Source organism: Bubalus bubalis, chromosome 11, assembly GCF_019923935.1.
Source record: "Bubalus bubalis isolate 160015118507 breed Murrah chromosome 11, NDDB_SH_1, whole genome shotgun sequence".
Lineage (NCBI taxonomy): Eukaryota > Metazoa > Chordata > Mammalia > Artiodactyla > Bovidae > Bubalus > Bubalus bubalis.
This window is the reverse complement of record NC_059167.1, coordinates 17,063,989-17,079,065: the sequence shown is the minus strand read 5'-3', so window position 1 is coordinate 17,079,065 and position 15,077 is coordinate 17,063,989.

Below are 15,077 nucleotides of genomic sequence, written 5' to 3'. Positions count from 1 at the left end.
CTGGACCCAATAACCTGGCAGGACTTGGGGTCACGGATTGGCCTGGGCCTGGGGCTGGTGGGTGGCTGTGGGCGAAGGGGGAGGTCTGAGAGGCGGGCCCTACAACTCACATTCCAGCCAGGAAAAGAGAGGCCAGAGCAGCCCCAGCCCTCACCCCAGTGACCTCTGCGTCCGCTGTCTGCCCGCCCACCCACGTGGGGCTGCCTCCTGCTTGGCCAGCCCCAAGCCCAGAGGTCCAGGAGCCAGGGGCCAGTCACCAGCCAGCTAGGTGGGGGCTGCAAGAACTTTCTGACGAGCTCCAACATGCTGAGGCTCGTGGAGCAGACAGATTCCTTCCTGGGACCAGGGTCTTGGTGGAGGATGTCTGGGCATCGCTGTGTGTGTATGAGGGGTGAGTAGATGAGTGTTCGGGCATATCTGGATCATATATGTTTGTCCATAATATCTGTGTTTACACATATGCATATGTTTATGTGTGTCTTTATTTCAGATTTGTGATTGTGGGCATGACTGTGTTTTGTGCATGAGTTGGTGTATTTAAGTATCTGTATTGTACATGCTTTGGAGAAGGAAACGGCAACCCACTCTAGTGTTCTTGCCTGAAGAATTCCATGGACAGAGGAGCCTGGTGGGCTACAGTCCATGGGGTCAAAAGAGTTGGACATGACTGAGTGACAAACACACACATTGTATATGCTTGTCTTTAACGGAGTGTTTTGAGCATTTGTGCACCTTTGCATATGTATTCAGCTCAGTTGCTCAGTCTTGTCCGACTCTTTGTGACCCCATGAATCGCAGCACGCCAGGCCTTCCTGTCCATCACCAACTCCTGGAGTTCACTCAAACTCATGTCCATCAAGTCGGTGATGCCATCCAGCCATCTCGTCCTCTGTCGTCCCCTTCTCCTCCTGCCCCCAATCCCTCCCAGCATCAGGGTCTTTTCCAATGAGTCAACTCTTCGCATGAGGTGGCCAAAGTACTGGAGTTTCAGCTTTAGCATCATTCCTTCCAAAGAAATCCCAGGGCTGATCTCCTTCAGAATGGACTGGTTGGATCTCCTTGCAGTCCAAGGGACTCTCAAGAGTCTTCTCCAACACCACAGTTCAAAAGCATCAATTCTTTGGCGCTCAGCCTTCTTCACAGTCCATCTCTCACATCCATACATGACCACAGGAAAAACCATAGCCTTGACTAGATGGACCTTTGTTGGCAAAGTAATGTTTCTGCTTTTGAATATGCTATCTAGGTTGGTCATAACTTTCCTTCCAAGGAGTATAAGGGAACATATATTTGTGTGTGTGTGTGTATGTGTTTGTTTTCATTCATTTGTTCTTTCATTCAACATGCATTGCTTCAGCCCTACTATGCTCAGATGGCTGGGAATGCCACAGTTCCCTTTCTACTCTCTGGGGTGAGCCCAGTGTCTGGGCAGTGTCTGTGATTCCTGCAAGTGCACCTCAGATTTTTGTCACTAAACTGAAGACCGTATCATTCTCTACCTGGCTTCTTGCACTGTGAGATGAATTGGCTAGGGTAGGCTGCTACTGCTAAGTCACTTCAGTTTGGTCCGACTCTGTGCGACCCCATAGACGGCAGCCCATCAGGCTCCCCCGTCCCTGGGATTCTCCAGGCAAGAACACTGGAGTGGGTTGCCATTTCCTTCTCCAATGCATGAAAGTAAAAAGTGAAAGTGAAGTTGTTCAGTCGTGCCCGACTCTTAGCGACCCCATGGACTGCAGCCTACCAGGCTCCTCCACCCATGGGATTTTCCAGGCAAGGGTACTGGAGTGGGGTGCCATTGCCTTCTCCAAGGGTAGGCTAGTGGAAACCAATTAGACTTCAAAACGTCCATGGGTCAGACAGAGGTTTACTGTTGCTTACATTCAGTCCAGGGCAGGTGCAATTGGGGCTTTGCTCCCCAGGACTGTGACTCCAGTCTTTATCAGCTGTATTAGCTCAAGTCACTTCCTTTACCTTTCAGAGCCTAGACTTCCTCCATCTCAAGTGGGAATAATAACTTGCTTACCTCATAGGTGAGGGCTGCTAAAGTACCTGGAGTACCAGAAATGTTAGCTGTTAGGCATGATTTCTAATTCAACTTTTTATTTTTATCGGAGATATAAAGACACTACAGAGTAGAGTCCTCACCATCCTGGACGAGAGACAGGAAATGAAGAATCTCATGATTCTGAATTGCAGAGGCACAAAAGTATGCAGGGATTTGCACTTGTGCATGCGTGCATACCTGAGCCGGCAGGGATGGCAACCCACTCCAGTATTCTTGCCTAGAGAATTCTATGGACAGAGGAGCCTGACAGGCTACAGTCCATGGGGTCACAAAGAGTCAGACATGACTGAGTGACTGACACACATGCATGCATACACACACTCACACACAGACACAGACACACACAACACTCACAACCTATCACCATCACCATCCAGGCAGTCAGTCCCCAGCTGTGCCTGCGGCCTTCTGAGTAGATGCAGGTGCTGAGCAGATCCACGGGTAGCATCGGTGTTCACAACTCAACATTTAGCTGTGGAGCGTGACGATCATTTGTTTTTGTTTCAGGGAGAGAAGGAGTATTTTTTGAGTGCCTATTGCGTGCTTGGTGCTTTTAACACTTCAACTCACTGAATTCTCACCACAGCCCGGTATGTGCGTGTGTGTGTGTGTGCTTAGTCACTCAGTCGTATCTGACTCTGCGACTCCATGGACTGTGTCTGGCCAGGCTCCCCTGTCCATGGGATTCTCCAGGCAAGAATACTGGAGTGGGTAGCCATTCCCTTCTCCAGGGGAATCCTCCCGACCCAGGGATTGAACCCGGGTCTCCTTCAATGCAGGCGGATTCTTTACCGTCTAAGCCGCCATAGAAAATGGAAGTGCTGGAAGTTGAAGTAATTGGCCCATAAAACATTTAGCTACCAGGGAAGAAACAGAGATGAAGATCAAGCTTAGGTCTTTCTCCAGGGCTCTTTCCAGTGAGCCATGAGGTCTCTCTGCAAGCAGATTGCAGACACTTTGAAGGTAGGTCTGATGTCCTGAAGCTTTTCTGGATCTTCCCTTTGCTCGAGTGGAATGGCTGCTTAACTAACTCTGAAGGCTGTTGTGTGGGAGGGAGAAACCGTCATCTCAGTCCTGGAATTGGCCCTGTTGCAGGTAAATACAGGTAAACACAAGGGTCTAGGCCATAGGAATGTTGATTGCACCATGACAATAGTCCCCTTGAGCAGCTGTGGGTTCTAGTCCTGCATGCGGGCTGCCTCCTGAGACTGCCCTAAGACACAGGGCTTCCCACACCTGGCATTAGTCATGGTCTGAGCCTGAAACACTTGCCCCAGCCCATCCCTATTTCTTGGCTTTTGGCTTCCTGACTCATTTTCTCATTTCGGCCTGGCCTCTTCATAGCTTTGACCCTCTGATCTATTTCCCAACTCTGATTTCTTCCTTCTCCCTTGATGACATTGATCATTAACCTCTGGAGCGGTGTCTCAGGTGGCTCTGACCTGGTCCCTGAGCCCCAGATGGTGTCCAGAGATGAGAGAGAAGCAGAGTATCCAAGGACGAGAATCTCCTGCTTCCTGGCTGGCAGGGAGAGGGGCAGTGGGCAGCGTGGGCCAAAGGCCTTTGCCCTTTATAGCCTGGACGTGTGCTGCACCACCAGCAAGCCAAAGTCAGCAGCAAGAAGATGGTTGGCTTGCCTCTCTGCCTTCTTGTCCAGCCTCCTGGGCCGGTGGACCCACCCCAGCCTCAACCCTGAGTCTCTCTCCTTCTCTCCATGAACTTCATTCAGGCTCCGTTGGCCTCCCTGGCCACCATCACTCCTAACCCAGGCTCCCTCCGCACTTTGAATTTCCCTTCCATAACGGCACCTGGCCCTCAGCATCACCACTGCCCAGATGCTGGTCTGTCTTCCCTCAGCTTACAAGACAGACACTTGTTCACCCTTGGGCCCCCCAGCACCTCGTGCAGTGCCTGGCGCACTGTAGGGGATTACTTGATGTTTGTTGAAGTGGGCCCATCCTCAGAGCACTCTCCTCTCTCCACAAGGAAAATGTCCCAAGCCTGCTCATTCCTTATCCAAAAGTCCTTCAGCCTTCAGAGGTAGCCCTCCTAGACCCCATGCTCAAGACAACTTGGGTGGGCCCCTCTGGTCGGGTGGTGTGGGAAAACAACCTCCCGTTACTATGTAATCCTGCCCTGGGTTGGTCACCACAGCCCCGCCAGCCCCCAGGGAACACGGCTCATGCCTTGGGCCAGAGACCAGAACCTGGTGGGAGGCCTAGGGTAGGTCCGAGTTGGAAGAAAGACAAGAGTAGAACCCACGGGGGACCGAGTGTTTCCCAGGAGTGGAAAGCAAGATGGCAGCCGCCACGAGACCATGAACGAGGGCAGCCAGGCGAGGTGCCCGTGGCCTTAGCCCAGGCTTTTGGGGTGACGTGTTGTCACCAGAGGATTGCAAACCTGTACTTTGGGAACTTGGCAGCTGGGGCTGGGTTTTTCGTGTTTTCTGTAATTATTTCCCTTTTGTTCTCCCTTAGTATTTAGTAAAGTCCTTTGTGAAAATGCCAGCTGGTCTCAGCTGTGCGAAGCGGAATGACAAAGGGGTACTCTTTGCGTGCTTGGGACCTCGCTTAATGGCAATAGCAAAGTCAAGGCGCAGCAGGGACACAGGGGCCGCAGCCAGCACCTCGTGTCCAGCAGCCTCGCTGACACTGCCCTTCCTTCCAGGCTCTTCCAGGTTCCAGGCTGGGCTTTAGCGAAACCAGAGGAGCCGGAGGACTGGCAGGCTGTTTTGAGGGAAGGCATTTGTTCAGATCCCTGAGTTACCAAAGCTCTCGAGAAATCCAGAGGCCAGCACCTGCTGTGCTCCGGCTACCCAACCAGAGCCCGTCCTCCCAGGGCAGGGGGCTGGAGGGCTGCGTGGGGGTCCTTGACCAGCTGTTCTCCTGAAACTGGGCCCTTGAGCTGCACCATAACTGCCTTCCCGTCCTGCCCCCATAGCTCAGGGCCCTTGCTAAGCCTTGGTCCCCCACCTGCCTGCTGCCCACTGGGATGGACACGGTGGGTCCCTTCCCAGCTGCCAAGCTGTTCGACGTCCCATGTCCCATGACGACGCCCCCTTTTCCTCCCAGCCCCTCCTCTCCTTCCCTTTGTGTGTCCCAGCTGCCCTGGTGAGAGGGGCCAAGGAGACCGTCCTCCTCAGGAACAATCTCCCCTTTCTCTCTGGGGTGTAAGTGATACAGGAGGAGAGGAAGCAATTTGTAACTAATCGGCTGTGATGTGGAACAGAGCTCTCTGAGAACTGGAGGGCCTATGACAGCTCGGGGCCGTCCTTCCCCCGCAACAACAGCTGGGTGGCTGGTGTGGCAGGTCAGCCTCCTCCTCCCCCACTCCGCCAAGGAGGCCTGAGGGCAGAGGGCAGGGGGCCGCTCTTGCCCGCCCCGTGTAGCACCTCCTGCGTGCCCGGCAAGCTGCAGAAGGGAGAAGGATGGAAGAGCACTAGGAGACTCGAACGAGGAGGCAGTGTCCGGCAGGGCTTGAGAGCTTATCTCTTTCTAGCTGTGTGGCCTTGGGCAAGTCTTTCCAGCTTTCTAACCCCATCTTATTGTCTGGGTTTAAGTGAGAAAGCAGAAGTCGATCACATAGCAGAGTGCATGGTACCTTGTGTTTAATAACTTCAGCCGTTATCATCGTTTCCTGGGGAGAGGGGGACGGCATGGGCCAGATTACCCCCTCTAAGCGCCATGCAGACATCCCATGGTCACCATGGTTACCATGGATGGCAGGAAAGCCATCCCAGAGGAGGCTAGTCCTCTGACCTCCAAGGGGGTGGAGTCAACCTCAGAGACCTCCTTCTCCATAGCACTGGAGTGTCAGGAGAGGAGAGGGCACCCCATGCACCCCCATCCTTGGGCTCCTTCTCTGTGCTGTTCACCCAAGGAAACAGATGCTCTTGGGTCATAGACAATCACAGATCATTGTGAATTGGCCTCTGAAGAACCAGAGTCCAGGTGCAAACTGCTATGGGAACACCGAGAGGGAAAGAGGATGCTGGTGTGTGTGTATCTGTGTGTGTCCGTGCATGCATGTAGGGATGAGAGATCCAAATCAATATTGAATCTCCCTGGCCTGGGAACCCTGACCATTCCTTCCTCTAGGGGAGGCCTCCACCCAGAAGCTAGAAGGGAGATGGGCCCTAGAACCAGGGCCTGATGCTCCTAGGGGAAGGAGGCTGAAAGCCCCAGCTGTGTCTTCCGGGTGGCAGTGTGACCAAAGTCTTCTGCAGGGACTCCTCCCAAAGGAAAAAAGTCATGCCTGCTTTCTGGTAGCAACCGAAGGACTTCCTAGCACCTGGTAGGAATGGGGGGACTTGGGGAGAAGTAGAAGAAAATAGCAACCAGAAGACCCATCCCAGCCCCTCACCCTCAAAGCACCATGTCCAGAGGGTGCAGAGTCTGGGGAGCCAGCCAGCCTGTCCTCCGTCCGGCCTCCCGGAGTTGGCAGGGCACAAAGGACCTAGAGTCTTGGCTCAGCGCTCCCCCGATGTTGGGAGCCCAGGGGGCGGTGAGGGGCTTCTGTTCTCGTCAGGAATGACGCTGCCTCTGTTATGGGTCGAAAGGTTAGTGGAGACAGTATAGACTAAACATCTCATAATTGGAATGGTGTAGATCTGGGTGAGGTTTGCTGTGAGGGCCCGTATCTGTTCCATTTTAATGTCATCCTTTAGAGTGTTAGTCCCTGGTCAAGCTGTCATTCTGCACTTCAGAGGGAGGGGGCCAGGCTGTTGAATAGGCTGGACTCTGGGCTACAATGGGGAAGAGAAGGAGCTGCGTCTTCTATGGGTCCTTCATTTATTCAGCCCTACCCTGTGCCAGGCCCTGGGCTCGCTGTGGGGGACACCAAGACCACGATGGTGCTGGAGGAGCTTCTGGTCTTAAATAACACCAAGTCCATGCAGAACAAAACCGTCCAGGGTCTCTGCTGCAGACCCATGGTAGCATGCAGGTGAGCGGCTTTTACCTTAGACGTCTGTCTGCTGGAGGGCATTCTAACATAGAAGAGTGTTCCAGAGACTTGCCAGGAGGTCCACAGAGCAGGCAAGGAAGGTTTCACATGGAGAAGGTGATGCTTGTGCAGCATCTCACAGGATGATGCAAGTTTATCAGGAATCGAAGGGGGGAAAGAGCATTCTGGTCAAGGGGAGTAACCTGGTGAGGCATGGATTATTTGAAGGACATAGAAGACTCTGGTGGGGCTGGACAGAGTGCAGGCCTGGGAGAGTGTACATCCGTACCTGAAGAAGAGGCCGGAAAAGAAGGCTGGAGTCAGATTGTGAAGAGCTTTGAAGGCCATACTGTGAGTTTGAGTTTGCAGTTAATTCCAAGGGCTCCAGGGAGCCACTGCAGGATCTTGAATAAGAGAGTGATATGGCCAGAGGTGGAGGGTTGGCCTGGAGGCAGGCAGGCCAGATCTGTGCTTATGATAGAGCTGAGAGAGGTTTGACTCAGGACAGTGGTTGTGCGAAGAGACGAGATAAGATCTATTGTCCCCCAGATAGAAGAGCTCATTTCCCAGCTGTGTCTGGAGCTGGCAGTGACCTTATGACCAAGTTCTGGCCAACCCTTGCCCCTGAGGGCTTCTAAAGAGTTTTGGGTGTAAGGGAAAATTTGGAATTTGGACTTTGAAGAGTCCCCTTAAAAAAGAAACATGGTTTGCTTCTCTAAGTTTTTGCCTGGAACTCACATATGATGGCAGGAGCTCTTGCAGTCATCTTAGACCTTGAAGATGAGTTGAAAGGAAATTGGATCCCTGAAAACTTTGCAGAGTCTTCATACCAGCCCTGGCTATTAATGTCCAAAATTATTTTATGTGAGGAGAAAATAAACTTCCATCTTGTATAAGTCATCACTTTGGAGTTTTCTGTTAACAAATGTGCTCATCCACATTTTGCCATATAAAGGTAAGAGCATGAGTTCCACAGTTTTATATGAGTCTTACAGAAAAAGGCTGCATTCTTCCATGGCTTATCCTGGAGAGTGAATCAGATCACTGCTTCCTGGGGAGAATTGGTGCTCTCCCATCCCCTCTCAGCTCTTAGTTCGAAACAGGAATGGGGAGGTCACAGTTAAACATACAGATGTTGCGGGCCAGCTGAGCTGGACCTGCCTCCCCAGCCGCATCCCTCTTTTCCCAGCTCTCATCTTCTTCCAGAAAGCACAGGAAGGAAAGTGTGTTGGGGGCAAGGGATGCAGAGGGGAGCCAGATTAGTTCCTCTCATGGTTGGATTCCCAGGGGTAGAGGAGACAGAAAGTCTAGCAGAGCTTTCGGCAGACAGACAGAGGTCCTCCAGCCAGCCCCCTGGCCCCTGGCTCTCTTATGAGTCAAAGAACACTTGGCTGCTTCTCCAAAGATCCTCCTCTTCCTCCAGCTCCTGTCATCTTGGAGAACAGGGGCCTCGAATCTATAGCCCAAGAGACTCTAAGAGGGCAGAACTGGCTCCTGCCTTAGTAGCGTGGGGTGGAGGTGGGAGGTGGGGGTGGGGGTGGATCTGACAGCTGCACTCTACTTTCCAGCTTTCGCTTCAGAACAGGACAGCTTTGGGGAGTCCCATTCTCCCCAGTTATGAATCAAGTGCTCCAGATGACTTCATATAGTGTGAATCACTTCCCTATATTTCTTCTAGGAACCTTCAAGAGTTCTCCAGAACCCACATTTACTGAGCACTTGCTATGTGTCAGATCGCATGTACACATGTGATATCTCATTCTATCCTCACAATAGTCCTGAGACTTGGCATCACCGCATCTTAGTGCTGATAATGGTAAGGCACCAACAGGTTAAGTAATTTGCCTCAGGTCACCTAGCCAGTGAGTAGCCAAGCTGGAACTTGTCATCTGATACTAGACACGTGACTCCAAAGACCAGGGTTTTTGTGCTGGACAAACCTGGGGAGCTCCACTAGCAGCGGAGGCCTGCGCTCAAAGTCACAGAGGGCAGTTTCCAGGTCTTCCCAGCCCTAGATGAGGTTGTGAAGGGTCCGTGGCACCCTCCCTTTCTAGCCCTCCTGCCTCTCACCCCATTTTACCACCCTCTGTTCCTCCAGCCTCGTCTTTACTTCTCGTTTTCTACATGCAAAAGGGTTTGAATGACACTGGATTTGATTCGACCACTCAGTGTGCTGAAAACATACCGTGATGTAGTCAGATGAGGGGGTGGAAGGGGCTTGTCCAGGGCCACAGATGTGAGCATAGGAGTTAGGACAGTGCTCAGTTTCCCAGCTCCCAGCTGATATTTGGATATGGCAAATCTCTTATGTCCCACGAAGCCTGACCTCTGACTTCAAGTCTTTTAGCCCTTTGTGCATGACATTTATCCTGTTCCAGGCCCTGTGCTGGGTTGTTCTGGGGGAGATTCTGAGACTTAAACACTCTCAGCCCCTGACATGTCCAAAACCTGGCAGTATGAGGAGGAAAAGCTGAGAAGTCACCGCTAAGACCAGAGCCAGTATAAGCAGTGATGGGTGGGCGGGTGGAGCCTCAGAAGAGTCAACCTGAGGGATCACTCCCTGCAAGGGTGCCTGCCTCCTCCAGGGACCAGGATCTTCATAACCACGTGCCGCGATCATGAAGCTGGCCAAATCCTAGTACCGCCTACACTCTTGTTTGTTTGTTTTAGATTGATTTTTTTAAACTCATAAAACATTTTTAAAGGAAACGTTCTATCACTACTTTAAATAGTAAAGTAACTGTAAAAATAAATTATAACCGGATATGGCCAATGAAGACTCTGAGTCTGAGGTCTGCTCTTTTTGTTTTGGACAGGACATTTAGGTATTAGAGACACATTAACTCCTAACTGAGGTTTTGTCTTGAACTCACTAGAAGCATGGAGAGAGAATTGGAAAGGGAACAATCTTCCCACTTTATGACTCGATCGTATTCAAGGCTAGCTAAAATCATCTCAAACACACCCCAAATCATCTCATATGCTGTCCATACTTTGAGAACCAGTGGCATAGAAAAATGAACATTCCAATTCCATAGTCAGGATAGGTGTAACGTTTGGGGAGCAGACCCTCATTGGCAAGCTCCACTGGGCAATATGGAAGGCTTAAGTCATTTCCTCTCTTAAAAAGAACAAAAAGGATATGCAAGTTTCTCAGTTTTGGTACATGTTTTTACAACTTGCAAAGAGTTGTTTTCGTTTTTTCTCTTTTCCCCAAGCATATGAAACTAAAAGCCTTATGCAGCCCAAAAGATTTCTGGGTAATTTTCCTCTCTATTATGGCTGAGAAAGCTCAGGTAGAGGTCACAAGGCCTACACAAGGTCATCCAGCAGGTTATCCCACAAAAGACTTTGCAAATGCCTGATGGTCCTTTCTAGTCACCCTGTCCTCATGTAGGTGAACACAGCATCACTTTGTGTGGGAAGCCTGTCCCGCATTGCAGCAAACCCAGACCCACGGAGGCTGGTCCTTGAAGAAGAGTTTCTGGAAGAGCCATCCTGAGAGTCTGATCTCTGCCCTGAAACAGGATTCACCTGCCGGTGGGGATCTCTCTGTTCTTGATGCCCACTGTCCCCACCCTGTGGGTCCCAGTGGGCACTAAGGGGAAAGAAGGACAAAGGAGGTACAAACACTGAGGGAAGCGGGATGGGTCACTGTCTGGAGGCTAAGATGTCTGTCCTCTAGTGTCAAAGGCCTGGGATGGGGGCCTCGGTTCCTGGCCTGTACCTGCCTCGTGGAGGACAGCTCATCTGCAAGCATACCACCTGACACTTTGCATCCTCTTCCTGGTCCAGGTCCAAAAAACCCCATTCCCAGGCCTCTGGCCCGGCCAGGCCTTCTCAGCTCAGGGCGGGCTCTTGCACCGAGGGACACACCTTTCATAACTGGTCTCAGCAATGCTTTCCCTTCCGCTGAGACTCACCTCTTACATTCAGGGTGTGGCCTGGCAGTATAAACAGCCACTCTGTTTTAATTAAACAAATACAGTCAGCCCTCTGCATCCGAGGGTTCTGAATCCAAGGATTCAATCACCCACGGACTGAAAATATTCAGGAGAAAAATTCCAGTAATTTCCAAAAAGCAAACTTGGATTTGCTGCACATTGACCGCTATTTACATAGCATTTACATTGTATTAGGTATTATAAGTAATCTAAAGATGATTTAAAGTATATGAGAGGGATTTCCCTGGTGGTCCAGTGGTGAAGAATCCACCTGCCAATGCAGGGAACATGGGCTCGATGCCTGGTCTGGGAAGATTCTACATGCCGCGGGACAACTAAGCCTATGCATAGCAACTACTGAAACCCTGAAGCCCTGAGTGTCCCAGAGGCCCTGCTCTGCAATGAGAGAAGCCCTTGCAACGAGAAGCCCGAGGACCACAACTAGAGAGTAGATCCCCCGTCTCGGAAACTACAGAAAGCCCGCACACAGCAACAAAGACCCAGCATAGCCCCAAATACATAATGAAATTTTAAAACCTACAGAATTTAAGTATGTGGGAGGATGTGCATGCATAGCGTATACACAAGTACTATGCCATTTATATCAGGGACCTAAGCATCAGCAGGTGGTGGTCCTGGAACCAATTCCCCAGTAGATACTGAGAGATGACTGTATATCCATTGTAGAAAATATGAATTAACATAAAGAGTAAAATAAAAACCACCCAACCTCGTCACTCAGAGAAAACCTCTATCAATATTTTGTTTGATATTCATCTAGATTTATTTCTAAGCATGCATGCTGCTGCTGCTAAGTCACTTCAGTCATGTCCGATTCTGTGTGACCCCATAGATGGCAGCCCACCAGGCTCCGCCGTCCCTGGGATTCTCCAGGCAAGAACACTGGGGTGGTTTGCCATTTCCTTCTCCAATGCATGAAAGTGAAAAGTGAAAGTGAAGTCGCTCAGTCGTGTCCGACTCTTAGCGACCCCATGGACTGCAGCCTACCAGGCTCCTCCATCCATGGGATTTTCCAGGCAAGGGTACTGGAGTGGGGTGCCATTGCCTTCTCCGTTAAGCATGCATAGCTTTTTAAAAATAAGAATGGCATCATATTGCTTGTAGCATGCTAGTCTTCATTTTATCATATTTTGGTACTATCTTTTCCTATGAGTAGTAAAAATTCTATAGTCTCGCTGCTTGAAGTGTGTGGTCCAGGAACCAGCAGCATCGACATCCCTTAGGGACTTGCTGAAAATGCAGGATTTTAGGTATCACCCCCAAACCTGTTAAATCAAAATATTCATTTTAACAAGATCCCAAGGATATTCTTGCACACATTAACATTTGAGAATGCTGCTATCTGGCATCATTTTTCATGGTTGTAGTTCCAGAGAAGACTTATCACTGTGTGATTAAAATTTTCTTTTCAAATCCACCTATAATTGGACATTCAGGTTGTATCTAATGTTTTCTGCATTATTAACAGTGCTACGATGAGCATGTGGGCTTCCCTGGTAGCTCAGTTGGTAAAGAACCCGCCTGCAATGCAGGAGACCCCGGTTCAACTCCTGGGTCGGGTAGATCCCCTGGAGAAGGGAAAGGCTGCCCACTCCAGTGTTCTGGCCTAGAGAATTCCATGGACTGTATAGTCTATGGGGTTGCAAAGAGCTGGACATGACTGAGTGACTTTCACGTACATATTTATTGCTTGCGTCCCTTACATGCTTAGAAGTAGAAATTCTGGGTCAAAGGCTTTTGAGGCTTACTGTCAAGTTCCCTAGAGTAAAGCCGTTCCATTCCTCCCTACCATGTCCAGAATGAGGAGATGCCCACACCTCAGCAGGCCTTAGTATCATCATTCTTTTTTTACATCTTTGCCATTAGGTCTGGGAAAGACTTGGGATTGTTTTGCATACATTTTCTTGGTTATTGGGGAGTTGAGTTGAACATTCTCCCTCCAAGTGAGCTTTAGCCACTTGCATTTGTTCTGACTGTCTGCTGGGTTTTATTTATTTACTTATTTTTAATTAGAGGATAATTGCTTTAGCATGTTGTGCTGGTTCCTGCATACATCAACATGAATCAGCCATGTGTAGACATATGTCACCTCCCTCGTGAACCGCCCTCTCACCTGCCACCCCTCTCGGTTGTCTCAGAGCACTCTGATGGGGTGTTTGTGATACCCCGAGCCCACCGAGAAAGTGGGAGATGCTACCAGAAGGCTGGCCCGAGTCCAGTCTTGATGTAGAGTTCTGTGCGGACACTCCTGTTGCTGCTGCCAGAGGGCACAGTGGGCTGGGGCCAAACTCAGGACCCCCCTTCCCTGGTTCTCTTGTGGACCCCATGCCCAACCAAGCCCCCCACCCGCCTTGTGGGGGTTGGCTGCCCTTTGGTATGACGTTCTCCGGCCTGACTAGGCACCCCACATCTCCCCAATACAGGCCTGCCAGGTGTGCTGGGGTAGCCGGCGACCGGGACAATTCAGGGAAGTGACCCTGCCCCGTGGCTGAGCACCTGCCCCAGCAAGCATTGTGAGCCACCCACTGGCCAGTGGGGCTGAAGCTGCTGACGGTGGCAGCAGGAAACGGCGCTTACTCAGCCCCAGCCGCATGCACGTTGGCTGCCTCCCTCCGCCCAGCCTTCCTCCGGGGCACAGCTCATCCAGCAAGCAGCTGGGGGAAGCCGTGCCTGGGGAGGAAACAGGGGTGGGGACTACCCCCCCTACATCCCCCAACAAAGCTGCACCTGCGCCTGGCTGGCCCTGCCACCTGTTGCCCGGCTGGGCATGAAGCCTGCCTGGGGGCCTCGGTGGCCAGTCAGGCACAGGGCTGGGACAGGGGCGGGTCCTGGCCCCACAGTCTTCAAGCCAGACCACGAGTTGACGTCTACCTGCTCACTCCCCACAGCCACTGGGAGGTATGTAGGTAGAAGGAAATGACAACCCACTCCAATATTCTTGCCTGGAAAATCCCGTGGATGGAGGAGCCTGGTAGACTACAGTCCATGGGGTTGCAAAGAGTTGGACACGACTGAGCGACTTCACTTTCACTTTCTTTCTGACAAGCAAGGAAATCAAAGCTCAGAAAACAGGGTAATAATTGCCTAACCCCGAGATCACGTTGTTTGGTGCCAGGAACTCTGCAGAATACTTTGCAACACTAACTCACCCGAGTCTCACAGGAATCATCGGTGCAAGAGCAGACCCATTTTCACCGAAGTCACCAAGGCGTGGAGCGATGAAGGCTCTTGGTCCACGTCATAGAGCCTTGGAAGGGCAGGTCTAAGTGTCTCACTCCAAAGCGCACATCCTCAGCCATCCCAAACACCAGCCCACCGGGTGATCCGTCTAGAGCCCCAGATCCGGCGGGGCAAGTAGCAATGGGAACGTTGGGAGGGGCAGGCCCACTCAGGCCCACCCTTCATGAGATTGTCTCAGCACTGGCCCTGCTCCCCCACAGGAGCACCCACAACGACTCTCATGGGGGCTGCTTGGTGGGAGTCACCTGACCCTGGGCCTCTGTCTCGCCATCCACTTCTATGTCTCCTTCTGTGACCAGATGTCCTCGGGGACTGTCTCAGAGGCTGTATCCTCTGGCTGTTCCCACCCTGCTGCTTCATTCTGACTCTGGGACCCTATGGCTCCTTTCTCTGCAAAAGGGGCTGAGAGGGAGTATGCATAGAATGTGGCAGACTGGAGATGGCACCAGAGGCCACAGGCAGCAGAAAAGTGTCTCCTGGCTGGGAGCTGCATGGATGGAGGAGAAAGCAGAGGGAAGGGAGCGAGGAGCCTGCTCGGGGCCTGGGGGCCCAGGGGGCAGGTGTCTGGAGGATGAGAGGAGCCTACTCCACAGAACTAGGGAGGAGGCAGCAGCCCGGCATGACCGCTCCCTGCTCCCAACAACGCCCAGCCTCCTTTCATCTTCTACAGTGGCGGTAGGGGCCCCAGGCTGTCCCAAGGGCTGCAACAGCTGTTGCTGCTGATGCAAGCTGTTGGCTGCGGGTAGGGCTGGGGTGGGAAGGGAGGGCCAGGAGGAAGGAGGGAGTTGATCTCAGAGTGAGGGTCTCTGCATTATGACAAGCTTTCTCCAAATTTGCAAGATGGGACTGCGGGTTTTCAA